The 16,295-nt window shown below is 32.3% G+C and overlaps 1 long non-coding RNA gene across 6 annotated transcripts; it reads left to right on the forward strand.

Moving 5' to 3' along the window:
* The first annotated feature begins 5,394 nt into the window (after nt 1-5,394).
* LOC145016942 (uncharacterized) lies at nt 5,395-15,281 on the forward strand. 6 transcript variants are annotated; one of them, XR_013666327.1, is made up of 7 exons: nt 5,395-5,639; nt 5,745-5,815; nt 8,521-10,416; nt 10,517-10,596; nt 11,112-11,653; nt 12,359-12,442; nt 12,543-15,281. It is a non-coding gene; the product is annotated as an uncharacterized LOC145016942 (long non-coding RNA). The 6 variants fall into 6 exon arrangements; XR_013666328.1 differs by having other exon boundaries at nt 5,403-5,639; nt 10,299-10,416; XR_013666331.1 differs by lacking the exons at nt 8,521-10,416; nt 10,517-10,596 and adding an exon at nt 7,750-7,999 and having other exon boundaries at nt 5,401-5,639.
* Nucleotides 15,282-16,295: the final 1,014 nt, after the last annotated feature.

A 16,295-nucleotide genomic window follows, 5' to 3' on the forward strand; every position in this document is an offset into this window, starting at 1 on the left:
TCGAAAATCAAACTAAAAATAAAAACTAACTAAAAACAAATAACGAATAATCAAATAAACTAAATTAATGACAAACCGTTCCCCGGAAACGGCGCCAAAAACTTGATGTGCACAAAAGTACCCATTAATTTTAATATTTATAACCTAACAAACTTAGACTAACTATGCACTTATAGGCAGGGTACCTAGTCAGATTACAGTATAGCTTAGGTAAGTCGGGTGTCGATCACAGGGAATGGTGGATTAATTTAATATATTTGATTATAGGTCACACGAAAAGAATAAAAGAAATAGTTTAATAAATCTCAAACTAATAATTAATTAACCATCCTCGATAAACTAACAGGAAAACAAATTCCACCTTGAAAACATAAACAATTTCATACACAAATTCATTTATTCATGTTCACCGATTCCTAAAATGATTAGATTCGTGCTCACTATAACTAATCCTTTAGCAAACAAGTCAATTTAAACAGTGATCAATTGATTAAACTAACATGCTTCCTAGTGTTCAGTTCGTATCAAGCAAGACTTGTAAATATAGTTCATTTAAACATTTAATTAACCTCTTGTTGATGGTCATCAAACAAGGCTCACACATTAACTTACTTATTCCCAAGTTAATCCTAGTTTCACATTCGTTATTTCTAGTCTTATAATCTCGATGGTCATCAAAAATCATAAGAGATAAGCAAATCAAGCAGATGTTCATACAACTTAATTCACTTAACAATTAACAGAAAATAATCATCATTAACACATGAGGATCTTTGAACAAGCTTGGCAAGATAAATTAAACACAAATAAATTATTTAATATAACAATTAGTCTAAGAATCAAAGCTTCATTCAATCGTAAACACAAAGTAAAAGGTTTTTACACCCAAATCAGAAACTAAATACAAAAAGTACCATAATGGAGTGCTAAACATGGTCACGTTAGCAATCCATATGATTATCGACATGTATCCGCTCTCCAATCCTTCAGATCTATGCTCCCGTTAGCTTAACGGCCTTCCGGCCGCCTTCTAGACCCTCAAAACGGCTTAACAGAAGTTAATTGTCGACTAAATTAGGTTAGAAGTCGAATCCCCCTCTTGGTTAGCTGAAAATCGACATTTATAGTCTTTGTAGCCGACTTAAGTACGCTAGGCGTACTTAGGTTTACGCGGCGCGTACTCAAGATAACTACACGATTGAAGTTATCTGATGCAAGTCTTTACGTGGGGCGTACCCTTAAGGTACGCGGGGCGTAATCCTCTGATTCACAAATTTCATTCCTTTAAGCTTTGAAGTCCGGTTTCCGCTTCAGTCTTTTCTTTTGTGCTTTATCGACAACGAATAGCTGAAAAACATAATTCAAAGCATTATGAGTACTTTTTAGTTCTAAAATAAAATAAATAAGGCTAAAATATTAAGATAAAGTGCATAAAATATATATATATATATATATATATATATATATATAAAAATACACATATCAGTGGCGATAGATACGATTCAAGTGAACCAACTATAAGTGTAAATATAATTAAAAAAGGTACTAAAGCTGATAAACTCTTTCAAAATAACTTGTATTCTCAGGTCGCCAATAGACAGGTACCGGAGCCGGACTTTTGAGAAGACGGAGCTCGTTCAAGACTCCTCTTTTATTTTGATGTATATTTTTGGTGTCTATATAACTTAACATAACACACTTGTATGAAATTATATTATTAATGCAATGGATGATGTTGTTGCTTCGTTACTACTTGCATTGTTGTGATACTGTACAAGACGTCCTCCACCCCCGAACGATTCCGCCGTTCAGGTTTTGGGGTGTGACAGATTGGTATCAGAGCATTGTTTATAGTGAATCGAGTGTATCAACCCATAAAAGATATACGAACTATAAACACAAGCGGGATTAAAATACTCTGATAAAGAGTTTATACTTTTAAATAATAAAATATTTAATTAAGTATACGTGCTTGCATTCATACTAAAATCAGTGTCACTAGGACAGCACAAAAGTATTACGATTGTTGGGCTGCACAAGTCATCTGAGCCTTGAGCATGCTCAAATAACAAGTCATCTGAGCCTTAAGCATGCTCAAATAACAAGTCATCAGATGACTTCTCCTTCTTCCCGAACTACCATCCTACCTGCAACGTATCTTTTATCTCTATCTTACTCACCTTCCGTATCCGGTATCCCTATGTTACCATAACCCTTCGTTACACACCATTCACTGGAAACCCTAACCTTAAGTTACCTCCACCATCACTCACTCTCTCGTGCCCCTCTTCTACCTTCTGTTACGACGACAAGCCCTAACAACCTCCTCAACCCTAACCGTCACCACCACCGAATAGGTGATAAAAGAAGGTATTACGAAGAATGGAGTTGGTCTTTGATGTAAACGATGATGAAATCCCTCACCTTTCTTCTTGAACCCCAATTCTTCACTTCAAGCCTCCGTCAGTGTGTGTATATGTGTTTGATAAATGATAATCATTAACACCGCCATCATCTTCAACTGCTCCCGATTTTGAATTGAAAATCATAACCAATCTTAGGGGACCATTTGGAGTTGGAAATCCATGTCAGGTGGTGATGGTGAAATTAGCAAATTTCAAGAAAGAATCCGTTTCTGTAAGTCCTTTATATGTCTCTCTCCTTTTTCAATTTTGATTCTTATGAGTTGTCAGGAAATGAAAGCGAAGAAACAGGTTTATGTGAAGATCTATTTTCTGCTGGCAGAAAGTTTGCAGAATTTTACAATGTATGTGATAACTATTTCACTTGTAAATTGTAATATTTCTATTTATTGGCTTCCTTGAATTCACGTTTGTTTCATAGGTGTTGGAGCAGATACTTGGTGTGCTTATTAAGCTTGTGAAAGATTTGAAGTTACAACATCAACATAAATACGTGAGGAACCACTTTCATGTTTTTTTTAATAAGACGTGATTTTTTTTATTCTTAATTTCTAATTTAGGCTAATTGCATAATAAACAAAATCTATATGAAAATTCTGTAGGATTAACGATGAACTGAAAAAAGACTTGGTTGTGCAAAAGGTGTGAAACCATGAGCCCCAAATTGAGGTTTGTGTCTTTTTATTCTCTTTACCTATCACTTTGCTCAAAAGACATAAATGCCTTCCTCATGTCGTGTCTTTCAGATTTTTGTAGCATATTCTCCTGCTTGAGACTTATACATAGGAATCAGCCCAACACTGCATAAGATAAGGTAAGATTGTGTTTTCTTAAAAAAAAAATTCTCTTTGTGATTTTAAAAGGGTATTTTTGTAATTTTACAGGAAATATCTTGTGGAAGCCATAGAAGAAGCTTCACTTGCATACAACAAGGTTGTACGTTGTTTTTTTTCCATCATTTTCATATGATCACTAGTGTGGGACAAACAATGACTCATTCTTGAACTCTTGTATGTGCAAAAGATGATAATGCCCTCATGAATTGACACAATTATACGGATTTGTAGGTGACACGACTTCAAGAATATCAAGGTGTTGACCCCCATTTTGATTAGGGCTGACAATTCTCGACATGGCACGCTACACGATACGAAATAAATGGGTTTGGGTTGAATTTTTCAACCCACCAACCTGTTAATAAATGGGTCATATATGGGTTTCTCAAAAAATAAACAGGTTGACCCGCCAAACCGCTTATATTCTTAATAAAAAATTATTTAATTTTCAAATGTATTTATGTATCAAGTATTAATATTTAACAAGTATTATATAATATGTACCATTGATTCATAGACCATTTGACTGTTTTGACATTTTGACTCGTGGTGGATTGTCTAAAGTCGTAAGTAGTAACCTATAATGCTAAGTCCGTAACATATTTCTATGAATGTTTTTAATTTTCATTTGGATGTTTAAGATTTAAATGTCTAAAATTCGGACCCATGAACCCAAATCTGACCCAAGAACGCGCCAACCTGTGAACCTGTATAAATAAATGGGTTGGCGGGTCATATATGAATTTATGTTCCAAACCCGCCAAACCATGACCCGCAAACTTGTGACCTGTATATTTAAATGGGTCGTGTTTGGGTTGGCATGTTTTGACCCGCCAACCCGCCATCCCGTGACATGTCAATCCGAACACGACACGATTGCGAGGCCTAATTTTGACACAATCGCAAGGCATATCAAGAAATAGTGAAGGTAAATTAACAATTCATTAATGAGAGTAAGACATGTCAATTTAATTAATAAAATGTTAAATTTGAGTTAAAACCTGAAATTTTTCAGAAGCTAAAGAATATGCATGGGATAATTCACCAAATGGACATGGATCTCAACCGATTACCCTTGAAATAAATCGGGTGATTTGCTCAACCTCATCTTTTAGCTTCTTACCATTTTACAGAATTCTTCATAGCTGATTTTGCCATCCTATCAGGGTCATAATAGCATCTCATACAACACTTTATTCAAACAATATGATTCATTTATAATAACTTACGTAGTATAACTTACAACATTCACATGAATTTATGATATTATATCTTCAATGGTGGCCTCATCGCCCATTTTATATTCTTCCAACATTGATTTTAGATCATCTTTTGAAATACATCTGCCATAAATCCCCATCTTGATCCAAAAGGACCAAAACTTACAAACAATAAATGTTTCCAATAAAAATTATGGTTGTGATTAGGCACCAGGTGTCCTTAGGCTCGATCCATTAAATATTACACCCTTCATTGTTTTTTGGTGTGTGTGTTTGTTGTGTATATGTGTGTGTTGTGTTTGAAAGGTCTCACTGGACTAAACATAACCACTTTCAGTCAACTTCACAAGCGCCAATCTTTAAAGTTGATTGGACATGATTACAGACATGATTACTTAAGAAAGTGTACAACACAAATGAATAAAACCATAAATAGCAATGCACTTTGGGTTTTTCTTAAAAAGTAAGAACAAATGCATCAAACATATAAACAAATTAGGTAAATTACAAAATTGATTACGTTTAATTTGTTAAATTGTTGAAAATCAGTGATTTTGTTTGTATACATTTAAAAAAACCGAATTTACTGGAAAATCGTACTTAAAATATTTTGGTAGGAAAAATAGGCTGGAGGAACTTATTTTTGTGTTATATAGGTCTTAAAAGCTCCAGTCAACCATTAAAAGAATTTTTGTAGAAAGAAATATGACCTCTACTATTCATAACATCAAACACCTTTTAAATAGCATTATTTTAACTGTTTTTAGTTTTTTATTACTATTATTCTTTATAATTTATAATATTAAAATATGTTTGAGTGTAATTTTTTAGTGTGGTTGGAATTGAAAAGAGTTTTTGTGTTAGTTTTACACAAAAATAGTGGAAATGCTGACAGGTATGTACTACGACGTCGTCCTCAAGCCCTAAAAATAAAATCAATTATTTTGAATCCCCTCCATCTTTCGATTGAAAATATTCTCCTCCTATCAAAAACCCTAATTTTTCAACCGTCATTGCCACAGCTACACTAGGATTGCTATACCGCCGCCCTCTTGTCCCATTAGTGAACCACCGCCAGCCTCCGTACACACGCCACAACCGGCGACGTCACACCACAGTATGGAACCGCAACACTCACGCAGATCTACAACTTGATTATTGTAAGAACACCTCTGTAATCTCTATGCTAGTTGTTGAGATTTTTTCATCTATCTGTCGTTGACATTCAATCAATGTACATCTTTGGTTCATCACTTGTAAATTAGGTGGATCATCTCGAAACCCCTCACGTTGGAGCATTCACGTGGTACCACACTTGAAGTATTCACTATCCTAGGTGAGTTTTACCTTTTTTTTTTTCGAAAAAACCCTAGTTCTCAAGTTATTTTTATTGAATTTTGATCCATATGCATGCTAATGTTTTTCTTTATAGGAAGCACCTTTTTAAATATCTTTTTTTTTTTTGCCTATATCAAAGCATTTATCCAAGGTAAAAAACTAAATAAGTAAGGTATGGTATAAAAAAAAAAAAGAACATTGCTAAGGTTCATTTTTTTATCAACAAACTTAAAAGCAAGTTGACATCCAAATATTCCCACCGAAGTATACAATATTATTAAACCAATGTACTTTCAATTTACAATAGTTAAAGACAATAAGAAAAAGAAAAAATAAAATAAACAAAAAAACCTTTGACTTTTCCATATATGCCCCTTACTCAAAACGTCTTAATTCTTGAACCATCTTTAACTTTCCGATCATGCTCTTGTCCCTAACTTAAACTTTGACATTTCTATCAAAATTTCCATTTTGGAAACATTTTTTTATATATAAAAAAACTTGATAAACTTAGACCTAACCTGGAAATGATACACAATCAAAAATAAGATCTAAAAGCTTTTTTTATTATTTTTATTTTTATTCAAGTACATTCCTATTAAAAAACCAATTCAGAAACATTTTTTTAAACTACAAACTCAGGCCTGGCCTAGATATGATAGACCTCAAAACATAAAGTACATTGCTATTTTTTGCAATGCATTTTCTGTTTTTGCAATTAACCAAAGATATCAATGCAAGTGTGTAAGTATGTAGATTTTTTAACCATACAAATAACCGAAATAAAAAAAAGTACCAACTCTAAAATTGATTGCACGATTCTGTTTTCTTAAGAGGAAAGAAGTAATCTCATATACGGGGTTGTTGTGTTGTTGATTTGGAGAAATTGATACATTTTCATAGTCTAACAACAAAAGATGAAGCCAATCTAAAATCGGCTTTTATCATGGGAGGATGACCAAAGATTTAGATTCGCCTGTGACATTCTCTATGGAAAGATTAAAAAAAAAAATTCAAAAATAACTTGGTTACTATTACAATGCATTAAAAATAAAGAAAAAAACGAGCCGCTAATCATCCATCACATTAAATATAAATAGAAAATGAGACTATATAAAACATACATGTGAAGAGGGGTCTCCGATTAAGGGCCAATATAGTATAAATTCTACAGCCAAAGAGTAATAAAATGGAAAGGTAAATAACAATTTACTAAAAAAGACTAATAAACTTGTAATATAGGATTATTAATGTAAAAGGAAAACCAACACATTAAGCATTCATTGTCCTCGATGAGAGCTCATTTAAAAGGAAAACCAACCATACTCATCACTCATATCAAACAAAGAATTCGGAAATGTTTTAAGTTATGTACAATGGTTGAATCTCGTCCGATTATAATAAGTTAAGTTATGAAGTTAAAAGGATTCAAAAACAGTTGGTGTCAATTCCTTCAAAACTTGCAATATAAAATCAATCAAGTTAGGTAATACTGCCTCAGACCTTCTACTGGATTAATTGCTTCAATCAACAGGATTCATTTAGGATTAATTGCAAAAATAGAAAGTACATTGCTATTTCATGTAATCAAGTTTACTTTTTTGCAATTAACCCAAAAACATCAAAGAAAGTACGTTGCCCTCTGTTTATGTTTTTCCAATCTTGATCATTTTAAAATATTTAACAATAATTAAATTTTGTAAAATTGACAACACATGACCACATGGTTCAATAATAGATAGTACCACAAGGACCAAAAGTGCAAATAATTTTCTTTTTACACCAAAAGAAAATCGTACTATTCTTTTCACAAATTTAAAGACTGGTATGTTGACTTTTGATGACCCAGGGAGCAAAAAACTTTAAAATAGTATTATATAGAAGAAAAAAAAGAAAAAAAATGGTATGTTGACTTTTGATGACTGGTGTCAGAGGTGGTGGTAGTGGTGGTGGCGGTGGCAGTTACGGTGGTGGGGATGGTGGCGGAGGAGAAAAGAACAGGTGGCATTGTATAATCATTTATGATTACACCAGACCTGCCGCGCCGGTACGCCGAAGGGTTAGAGTGGCAAATGTGAAATACGTGGCTGAGGTTCAATCCCATGTGCATAAAGGGACAAACTTATACTATGATCATAGAACAAATAAACATAGCTCACTAAAAAGGGAATCAAACAAAAAGGTATATTTCATCAACAAAAGTAGATATCTACACAATTCTGGAATATGATTAATTGCCAATATTAACTTTAATAATAGATAAAGGAAATTTATTTATATATGCATTTTATATTTTGAGTGTAAATAATAAAGTAAATGCTAAAAGTGGGTAGAACTAAGAACTTAAAGAAGTGCAATCTTATTGCTTCTGTTTTTTGCCTTAAAGATGAGTTTATGTTTCAAAAAAAATTTACTTCTTTACCGTACAATAAGTTCCTATTACACTTACACAAATATTAACAAAATCACACAATTATGATAGTCAAATAAGAATTCTAAAGCAAAAAAATTGTGTATACATACACTCCATCCTTTGTTTTTCTCCTACACTCCTTGGAAATGTATATGATTGTCTCAGATTATCATTAGTACTTATTAAGTGCCAATTTAATGTTCCATTCTCTCCACCCTTGAAAATATATGGTTGTTCACAAAACAATAAATATCAATATTTTAACTTCATAAAATAATTAAATGATGCAGATATGGGCACTACTTGTTCATGTCCTAAAATTGTAAAAGGCCAAGAAGTGCAATAATTTTGTTAAGTGCAAGTAGTTCGCTAAAGGAACTTGATCACTCCCTATGCCTCTGTCCCTTTACATCCCACCACCAATGAAGGTTGATTCTTTCAAACCAAATTCCTTGACTTTTTACAAAAAACTTTCCTCAATTATTTTTCCTTCTTTTTCCCTAATTATGTTCTCATTTTCTTAAATATAAGCCCTGACTTGACTTAACAGAGAGATTTGCCTGTTTATCCGTGTCGCAAAGATAATTCCATGTTTGAGGTGTATAGGAATGGATCAATGGAGTCATCATTAACATTGAAAACACAATAATTGATAAATCAGATTCTAAGATCTAATTTCCATATTATTTAATATCAATTTGAAGAGGAATTTTATATAATAAAAAGATAGAGTAAAAGTTCACCTTTCATTTTGTACCCCCTGTCTTTCTAACAATGGGGATTGCACCATATCTAAAGACTTCATCTAGAGCAAAATAAAATAATAGCTAAATAATTGTTAGTTTTCAATTTCCATCTATTAACATAAGAAATAAAATATCATAATGAACAAATAATATCTGCTTCCCATGGAAGTTGACGAATTTGCCTCTTCTTCTTATTTATACTTCCAAACGCCTCCAATTAAAACTCAAACCGAAAATCAAATGAATCCATGTTTTTCCACATCAAGTAGCCATGGATTATTCAATGACAAATGATTCGGTTCGAGATTAAATAAGGGGGAAAAATTAACACAATCACAATGTGGAGCTAGTAGGAGAAACGTACCTGAGTGGTTGTGCGAGATGAAAAACTTAGGCTAGGGTTCATGAATTGGGGACGATGGGTTGTACATGAAGATCTGAAGCGAGAGAAGGAGATGAAATAGAGGAGCATCAGGAACATTGGAGATGAAGTGGTGTCTTTCTTATACTTCAATCAAAGAAACCTCCATACTCAATCGTGAAGCCAAGAGAGAAATAAGGGGAGATCGTGGGAAGAATTACAGAGCACCGGAACGTGGGAGGTGGGGAGGAGGAGGGTCGTCAAAACCGATTGCTGGAACCGTAAACAACCGCCAAAATCGAGTTTATGCGGCCGAGATCGAAAGAACGTGGGAGTTTAGACGGCTTAGATTTTGAGGACGGCGGTTAGACTCACGGTCGTCAATAGTATTAATAATTTGGGCAGGGGCATAGTTGTCAAACGAGTCGAGTCATTTTTTTTTGTTTATCATCTCAAACCAATTTCCCGGTTTTTGTTTGAAATTCACATTGCCTTTTATCATCTTCCAAACTTCCAATTGGGAAATTACATTAAAAAAACAAATGAGTATGAGAATCCACTTGATTGTTACAAAAAGCACTAGAGAAGTCATCAGAAACTTTCCATTTTTTCATTCTATCTTGTGTTCTATGTCTTCCAAGAATAGCTAGCCAAAGAATGAAACAAAGAATAGCTAGCCAAAGAATGAAACAGTGACCGAGAATTTTGTTTTTAAACCAAACCAAGTCATACCAATAAACTTTGGGCTCTAGACTAATTAGAGAAGAAAAGACATGACTAACAGTAAAAGGAACAATATCTCGCTTCTAGTTCATCCACAACACAACATCCTTTTTCTTTCTAATGAGCCTAGGAACAAGGTACTCTCCAAGCTGTGAAATCATTCTCTGCCAATCAAATGGCCAACTCCAATCTTCATTAACTATCACATCACTGACTTTATCCTGTATATTAAACCCAGCATTAGCTATTTCTCTATGAGATAGGAAATAACTCAAAGGACCTAGTTGATGCAAATTATCAAACCACATGGAAGTATCTTCACCATTTCCAATATGAGAATAAAAAGAGTCCTGAAGGTAAGGTCTAATCTTCAACAAGTTTTTCCAACTCCAACTCATTTTATCTTTAGGCCCCACATCCCATAAACTTCTTCCTTTAAATGACTTATGTTTGTAGGAAGAGATATTGAGACCGGCTCTAGAAAGGGATCTTGCAAGGAACAAAAAATTGGAGGGTTTTAAATTGATTGAATTAAGGTTAGCTTTAAGTTTATTTTTAATCTACTCTAAAAAAAGAAGTTTTTTTTTTTTTTTTTTTTTTTTTGTCACATGTCACATTCTTATTCAATTTGTCAAATGTCATTTTGTGGTTATTTTAAATTAATTTTTTTTTCCACATGTCATTTTATGAGTTTTTCTATTTTATTAAATTTCACATAATATTTTAATGTAATAATTGCAATAATTATAGTAATAAATTGATATCAGTTTTATTAATAAACTTACCTTTAAATTTTAAAATTCTCAAATTAAAGCTCTGTAGTTTTTTATATTTATTTATTTAAATTATTTGTTTAAATTTAAAAGATAAAAAACATTTTAGTTATAATAATTCATTATTTTTCTTACTGTCTTATAAATTCAAAGTTCTCAAATAGTGACTTTTTATATTTATTTTTTTTTCTTTTAAATTAACCCATGTAATGCATGGGTCTCCCAATTAGTTATATAAAAAAATAAAGTTATTAACAACTACGATGTTTATATTTCAGGAATCGAGATCGTCATAACACAATAAAAATCAATTTGAGAGACCAGTTAGAAGAGACGTCATAACACAATAAAAATCAATTTGAGAGACCAGTCAGAAGAGAATGCAATTTGTCTTATAGATATTCATCTATGGATTGCATTTAACCTGGGAAGTTATAACATTAGTTTATTATTAGATACTTTCTTTTATCTTTACTAATATGTAAGTTTTTATTTTTCTAAACAACCTTGCATAAAATAACTATAATTTTGGGGAATGCGAACCATCAAGCGGTACAAATTTGTTTATTTTACATTATGATTATATATATTTTTATAATTAACTATCTATGTTTTTTGCAGATCAGTGGTTACTTACTTAGAAAATACGTCCGACTCAAAGAAAACCCGGGCGTTTTTGAAATCGCATTTTTCTTGAATAAAAAAGACTACAACTTTGATAATGAGATGGACTGGGTTGGTGATCAAACAAATAGTTGGCGATCGGCTTTAGAGGCATTACTGCGATGTGGCCAACTTTAAGTGGGTGTCAACCCACAAGGTTAGTATCCTTGACATTATTTTTGTTGTTTATTGTAACATAGAAAGTAGGGATGTTATTTGGACCGGAACCGGATAGAACCGACGTGAACAACACGAAAACCAAATAAGGGTAATTGCATGGACTGAGAACCGAACCAATTAACCAATACGGGTTCGGTTGGTTTAGGTATTAATCGATTCAGTTTAGTTATTACCCGAATTACCCGAATAACATGTACAAGATGATTAAGCATCTAATATAACCGAAAAAACCCTGAATAAACCGTATTAGGATTCTATAACCCAAACAACATTTACAATATGATCATAAACAATGTATTTTTTATGACTTTTGTAGCTTATGATTTCTTAACAAATCCTTTAAATAAATAAATTTGTTAATTAAAAATAATGCAAAGTATACATAATTGTTTCAAAGGTGTAAAAAAATGTTAGAATTTGTGTAGTAAAAATGTAAATGACGAATTAACTATTCTTTGAGATATAAGAATGTAAAATCCAATATGCTTTTATTTGGGACGGGTATTTAGAACCGAATAAGGTCTTATTTGGATAACGCGGACCAAATAAGCATAATATAGATACCCAAAAACCAAATCGAATTACTTATTCGGGCCTAATTCGGTTCGGTTCGGTTCAGGTTTTCGGGTCAAATTCTCATCCCTAATAGAAAGAATCAATAAAACTATTATTTTTATTGTAGATATCAGAAGAAATATAGAAATTAGAGATCTTATTCAAGATGCAAAACAAAGTGAACGTCGTGCCAATTTATGGGACCAAACAGGTAATAATTTTATTCTTAGAGATATTCAGTTTTTTCTGTCTCGTTTTTATGTACACCTTTTTTCTATCTTCTCTTAATGAGGGCCTCTAAATTTTACAAGGAAGGAAGTATAATTCTTGGAAATCAAAAGATGGATGAAGCAGAGAACTTAAGAAAGGAGATCAAGGTTGAAGATAAGAAAAATTACTTCAAGCTACTAGTATCCAGGTTTTTTATAAATTATGTTACTTGTTTTTTTATTTTATTTATTTATTTATTTTTTTAAATCTATGTTTCTAATTTAATGACCTCTTTAATGAATTCTTCAATTCACGAATAAAGAAATTACCAACAAAATCACTATTGATCTTCATGGACAATATAGACATGAGGCAATGTGGTTTTTGAAGCTTCACTTGTGGCTATTTAACAATTTGCGTAGTATGATTATTAACATTAGTTTATTTAATATCTTTTCATGTCTTTTCTTTAATTTTCTATTCTTTACAACAGCTGTAAAGGAAATTGTTGTGATAACAGGACATGCTGATGATCGAGAAACAGAACCGGTTTTGAAGCCAATAGTACAAGTATTTTTTATTTAATTTTAATTTTCAATACTTAAAGAATAAAAGATTTGCTTTTGTTTTGTAGGTCATTGGTTTATTAAAAAGATATGGAATGGAGCCTAAAGAATTAGACATTTCTGACTGTAGAGATGTCTAAATTAGAAGAAGTCTGCCAGGGTTGATGACAATATCATCTGCATTACTGCATTACTATTGATAGATGCATTGTATGGAAATACCATCTCATTGGACCTGGAATGGTTAACAAAAAAATTCGATTGTGTTTACTTTCTTCACTTATTTTCTTTAGCATCTGATGATGTGGACAGAAATTAAAAAAATCACAAACGATGATAATGATCCAACATATATTTGACCAATATATCCCTATAGTTATATTTTTACATGGAAATATCTGAATTTTTCTCTGAAAAGCGAGAAAAAGCATGCAGTAGCTCAACGAAAATTTATGGTAGTTTAAAGTTTATATGATTGAATAGCGTTATTAACATATTGAATTTACAATAAATTTTTCAATAACTGGACGCATAAATACGTCAAAATTTCTACAATAAAAATATTGAAAAATTTATTGTAAATTCAATATGTTAATAACGCTATTCAATCACATAAATTTTAAACTACCATAATTTTTGGTTCAGCTACTGTAGGCTTTTTCTCGCTTTTCAGAGAAAAAGTCAGATATTTCCATGTAAAAATATGACTATAGGGATATATATTGGTCAAATATATGTTGGATCATTATTATCGTTTGTGATTTTTTTAATTTCTGTCCACATCATCAGGTGCTAAAGAAAACAAGTGAAGAAACTAAAGACAATCGAATTTTTTTGTTGACCATTCCAGATCCAATGAGATGGAATTTCCATACAATGCATCTATCAATAGTAATGCAGTAATATAGATGACATTGTCATCAACCATGACATGATTCTTCTAGTTTAGACATCTCTACAGTCGGAAATGTCTAATTCTTTAGGCTCCATTCCATATCTTTTTAATAAACCAATGACCTACAAAACAAAAGCAAATCTTTTATTCTTTAAGTATTGAAAATTAAAAATGAATAAAAAATACTTGTACCATTGGCTTCAAAACCGGTTCCGTTTCTCGATCATCAGCATGTCCTGTTATCACAACAATTTCCTTTATAGTTGTTGTAAAGAATAAAAAATTAAAGAAAAAGACATAGAAAAGATATTAAATAAACTAATGTTAATGATTATACTACGCAAATTGTTAAATAGCCACAAGTGAAGCTTCAAAAACCACATTGCCTCATGTCTATATTGTCCATGAAGATCAATAGTGATTTTGTTGGTAATTTCTTTATTCCTGAATTGAAGTATTCATTAAAGAGGTCATTAAATTAGAAACATAGATTTAAAAAAAATAAATAAATAAATAAAATAAAAAAACAAGAAACATAATTTATAAAAACCTGGATACTAGTAGCTTAAAATAATTTTTCTTATCCACCATCACCACCCACTCCAGCTGATACCAACTCCGGCTGACTTTTTCGGCCATTGCATCCTTAACGTTCTTTCCCTCTCTCACGTAGAAGAGCACCACTTCAGATCTAAGTTTTCGTATAGAGGAGATCGACCCTAGGCAACACACCACCTACCAGATCTGTCGAGGTATAGAGAAACCAAACATCTACACACGTAGATCTGGAACCCGCTTTCAGATCTATATGACTACCAGTGATGACGATGTTTGTTTTTCCCATCATATCAGATCCAATGAACGGAAGTAACAGATATTGAAACCCTAGGCAGTGGTGGCGGCGAGATTTGAGACGCTGAAGGTGAAGGTTTGAAACCAAATAATACGATGGTGATTTTCCGAGCTGGCGACAACATTAATGAAAGTTGGGTCGGTACCAGATCTTGCAGATACCGAATAATTACGTGGATTGATACAATGTTGAGAATCGACCAGAGAAATATGGAGATACCGAATCTTGATAAACAACGACCATAGCCTACCGAAGACCACCTTTTCCGACAAGGGTTTATCATCGGTGGTAGAGGGTGGATCAAGAATGAAAGAGGTGGAACAGATGTTATTTGATGGGATTATTGTTATGGTACTCTTGCAGCTACTAGTTCTTGGTAGAAGAAGACGACCTGATTCATCATCGGAGTCGGTGAATTTAAAGGGGGAAGAGTAGGTCATGCATGAGTGCTCTGTCTATTTATGATTTCCATTTATGTGTTTTGTGTTACATTTGTGGACGGTAATGAAGAGAGTTTCTGGTGGTATTCCATGGTGCAAATTTCCGGTTGTAGTGTTTAAGTGTTCTCAAGCAATATATATATATATATATATATATATATATATATATATATATATATATATATATATTAAGAGCAAACTCATAATTAAAAAAAAAAAAAGAAAAAGGAAAAACAGTTTCAAGCATCGTATCATAGATACCTTCTTGTGTGAACAAACATCTATTATTGCTTGCATTATTCAAGGAAATAGGCATGTGTCTTCTTCAACTTTTCTATCAGTTCTGCATTCCTATAACAAAACTTAACTCTATACCCATTAGCAAAGAAACTGTAAGAGAAAATAACAATTTAACTTTAAATTATAAAAAAAATGATTATCCCTTGGTCATATGTTTAGAGATAGATAGATATAAAGAGGAGAGAATTTATCGGTCAACGGTCAATCAATGGGTAGATGAATTGGTGATAAACCATGAAGAAGAAAATTGAAATAGAAAAATGGAACTATATCAAAGAATAGCATGTGTATTACTGTTGTTCAATGGATATCATAGTCATGTACATTATGGTCACCTCTAAAACATAAGTAAAGATGAATATGTCGATTTACATTTGCAATAAGAGTCCCTCCTTCAAACCAAGAGGGCGAGAAAATCAAACAAAGCCGTTTACTGGGGGTCAAGAGTTCTTAAACAGAGGATTCACTTCAAATTTTCAAGAGATTAGTTCAATAAACTGTTTCACGTTCGCTTACGTAATATTTTATTTATATTATGGTTTATTATTATACAATTGGCATCTCAGCTCACGGTGTCACGTCCCCTGGTTATGAACTTATGGTAGTTGATTCTACACTTCCACTATTGTTCATGTTGGTTCGGACAATCATTTTTCACCGTTTTCTAGAGCTATCGAATGTAAAGAGTATCCTCATCTCATGTCATTTTTGTTAAAATCTTTAATTTTTTTTTTCATGAAATGCAGAAAAATAAAAACATAAACATAAAATATTTTTGGATTTTTCAATATATATATATA

This window comes from Lactuca saligna, chromosome 9 (genome assembly GCF_052625555.1).
Source record: "Lactuca saligna cultivar CGN05327 chromosome 9, ASM5262555v1, whole genome shotgun sequence".
Classification (NCBI taxonomy): domain Eukaryota; kingdom Viridiplantae; phylum Streptophyta; class Magnoliopsida; order Asterales; family Asteraceae; genus Lactuca; species Lactuca saligna.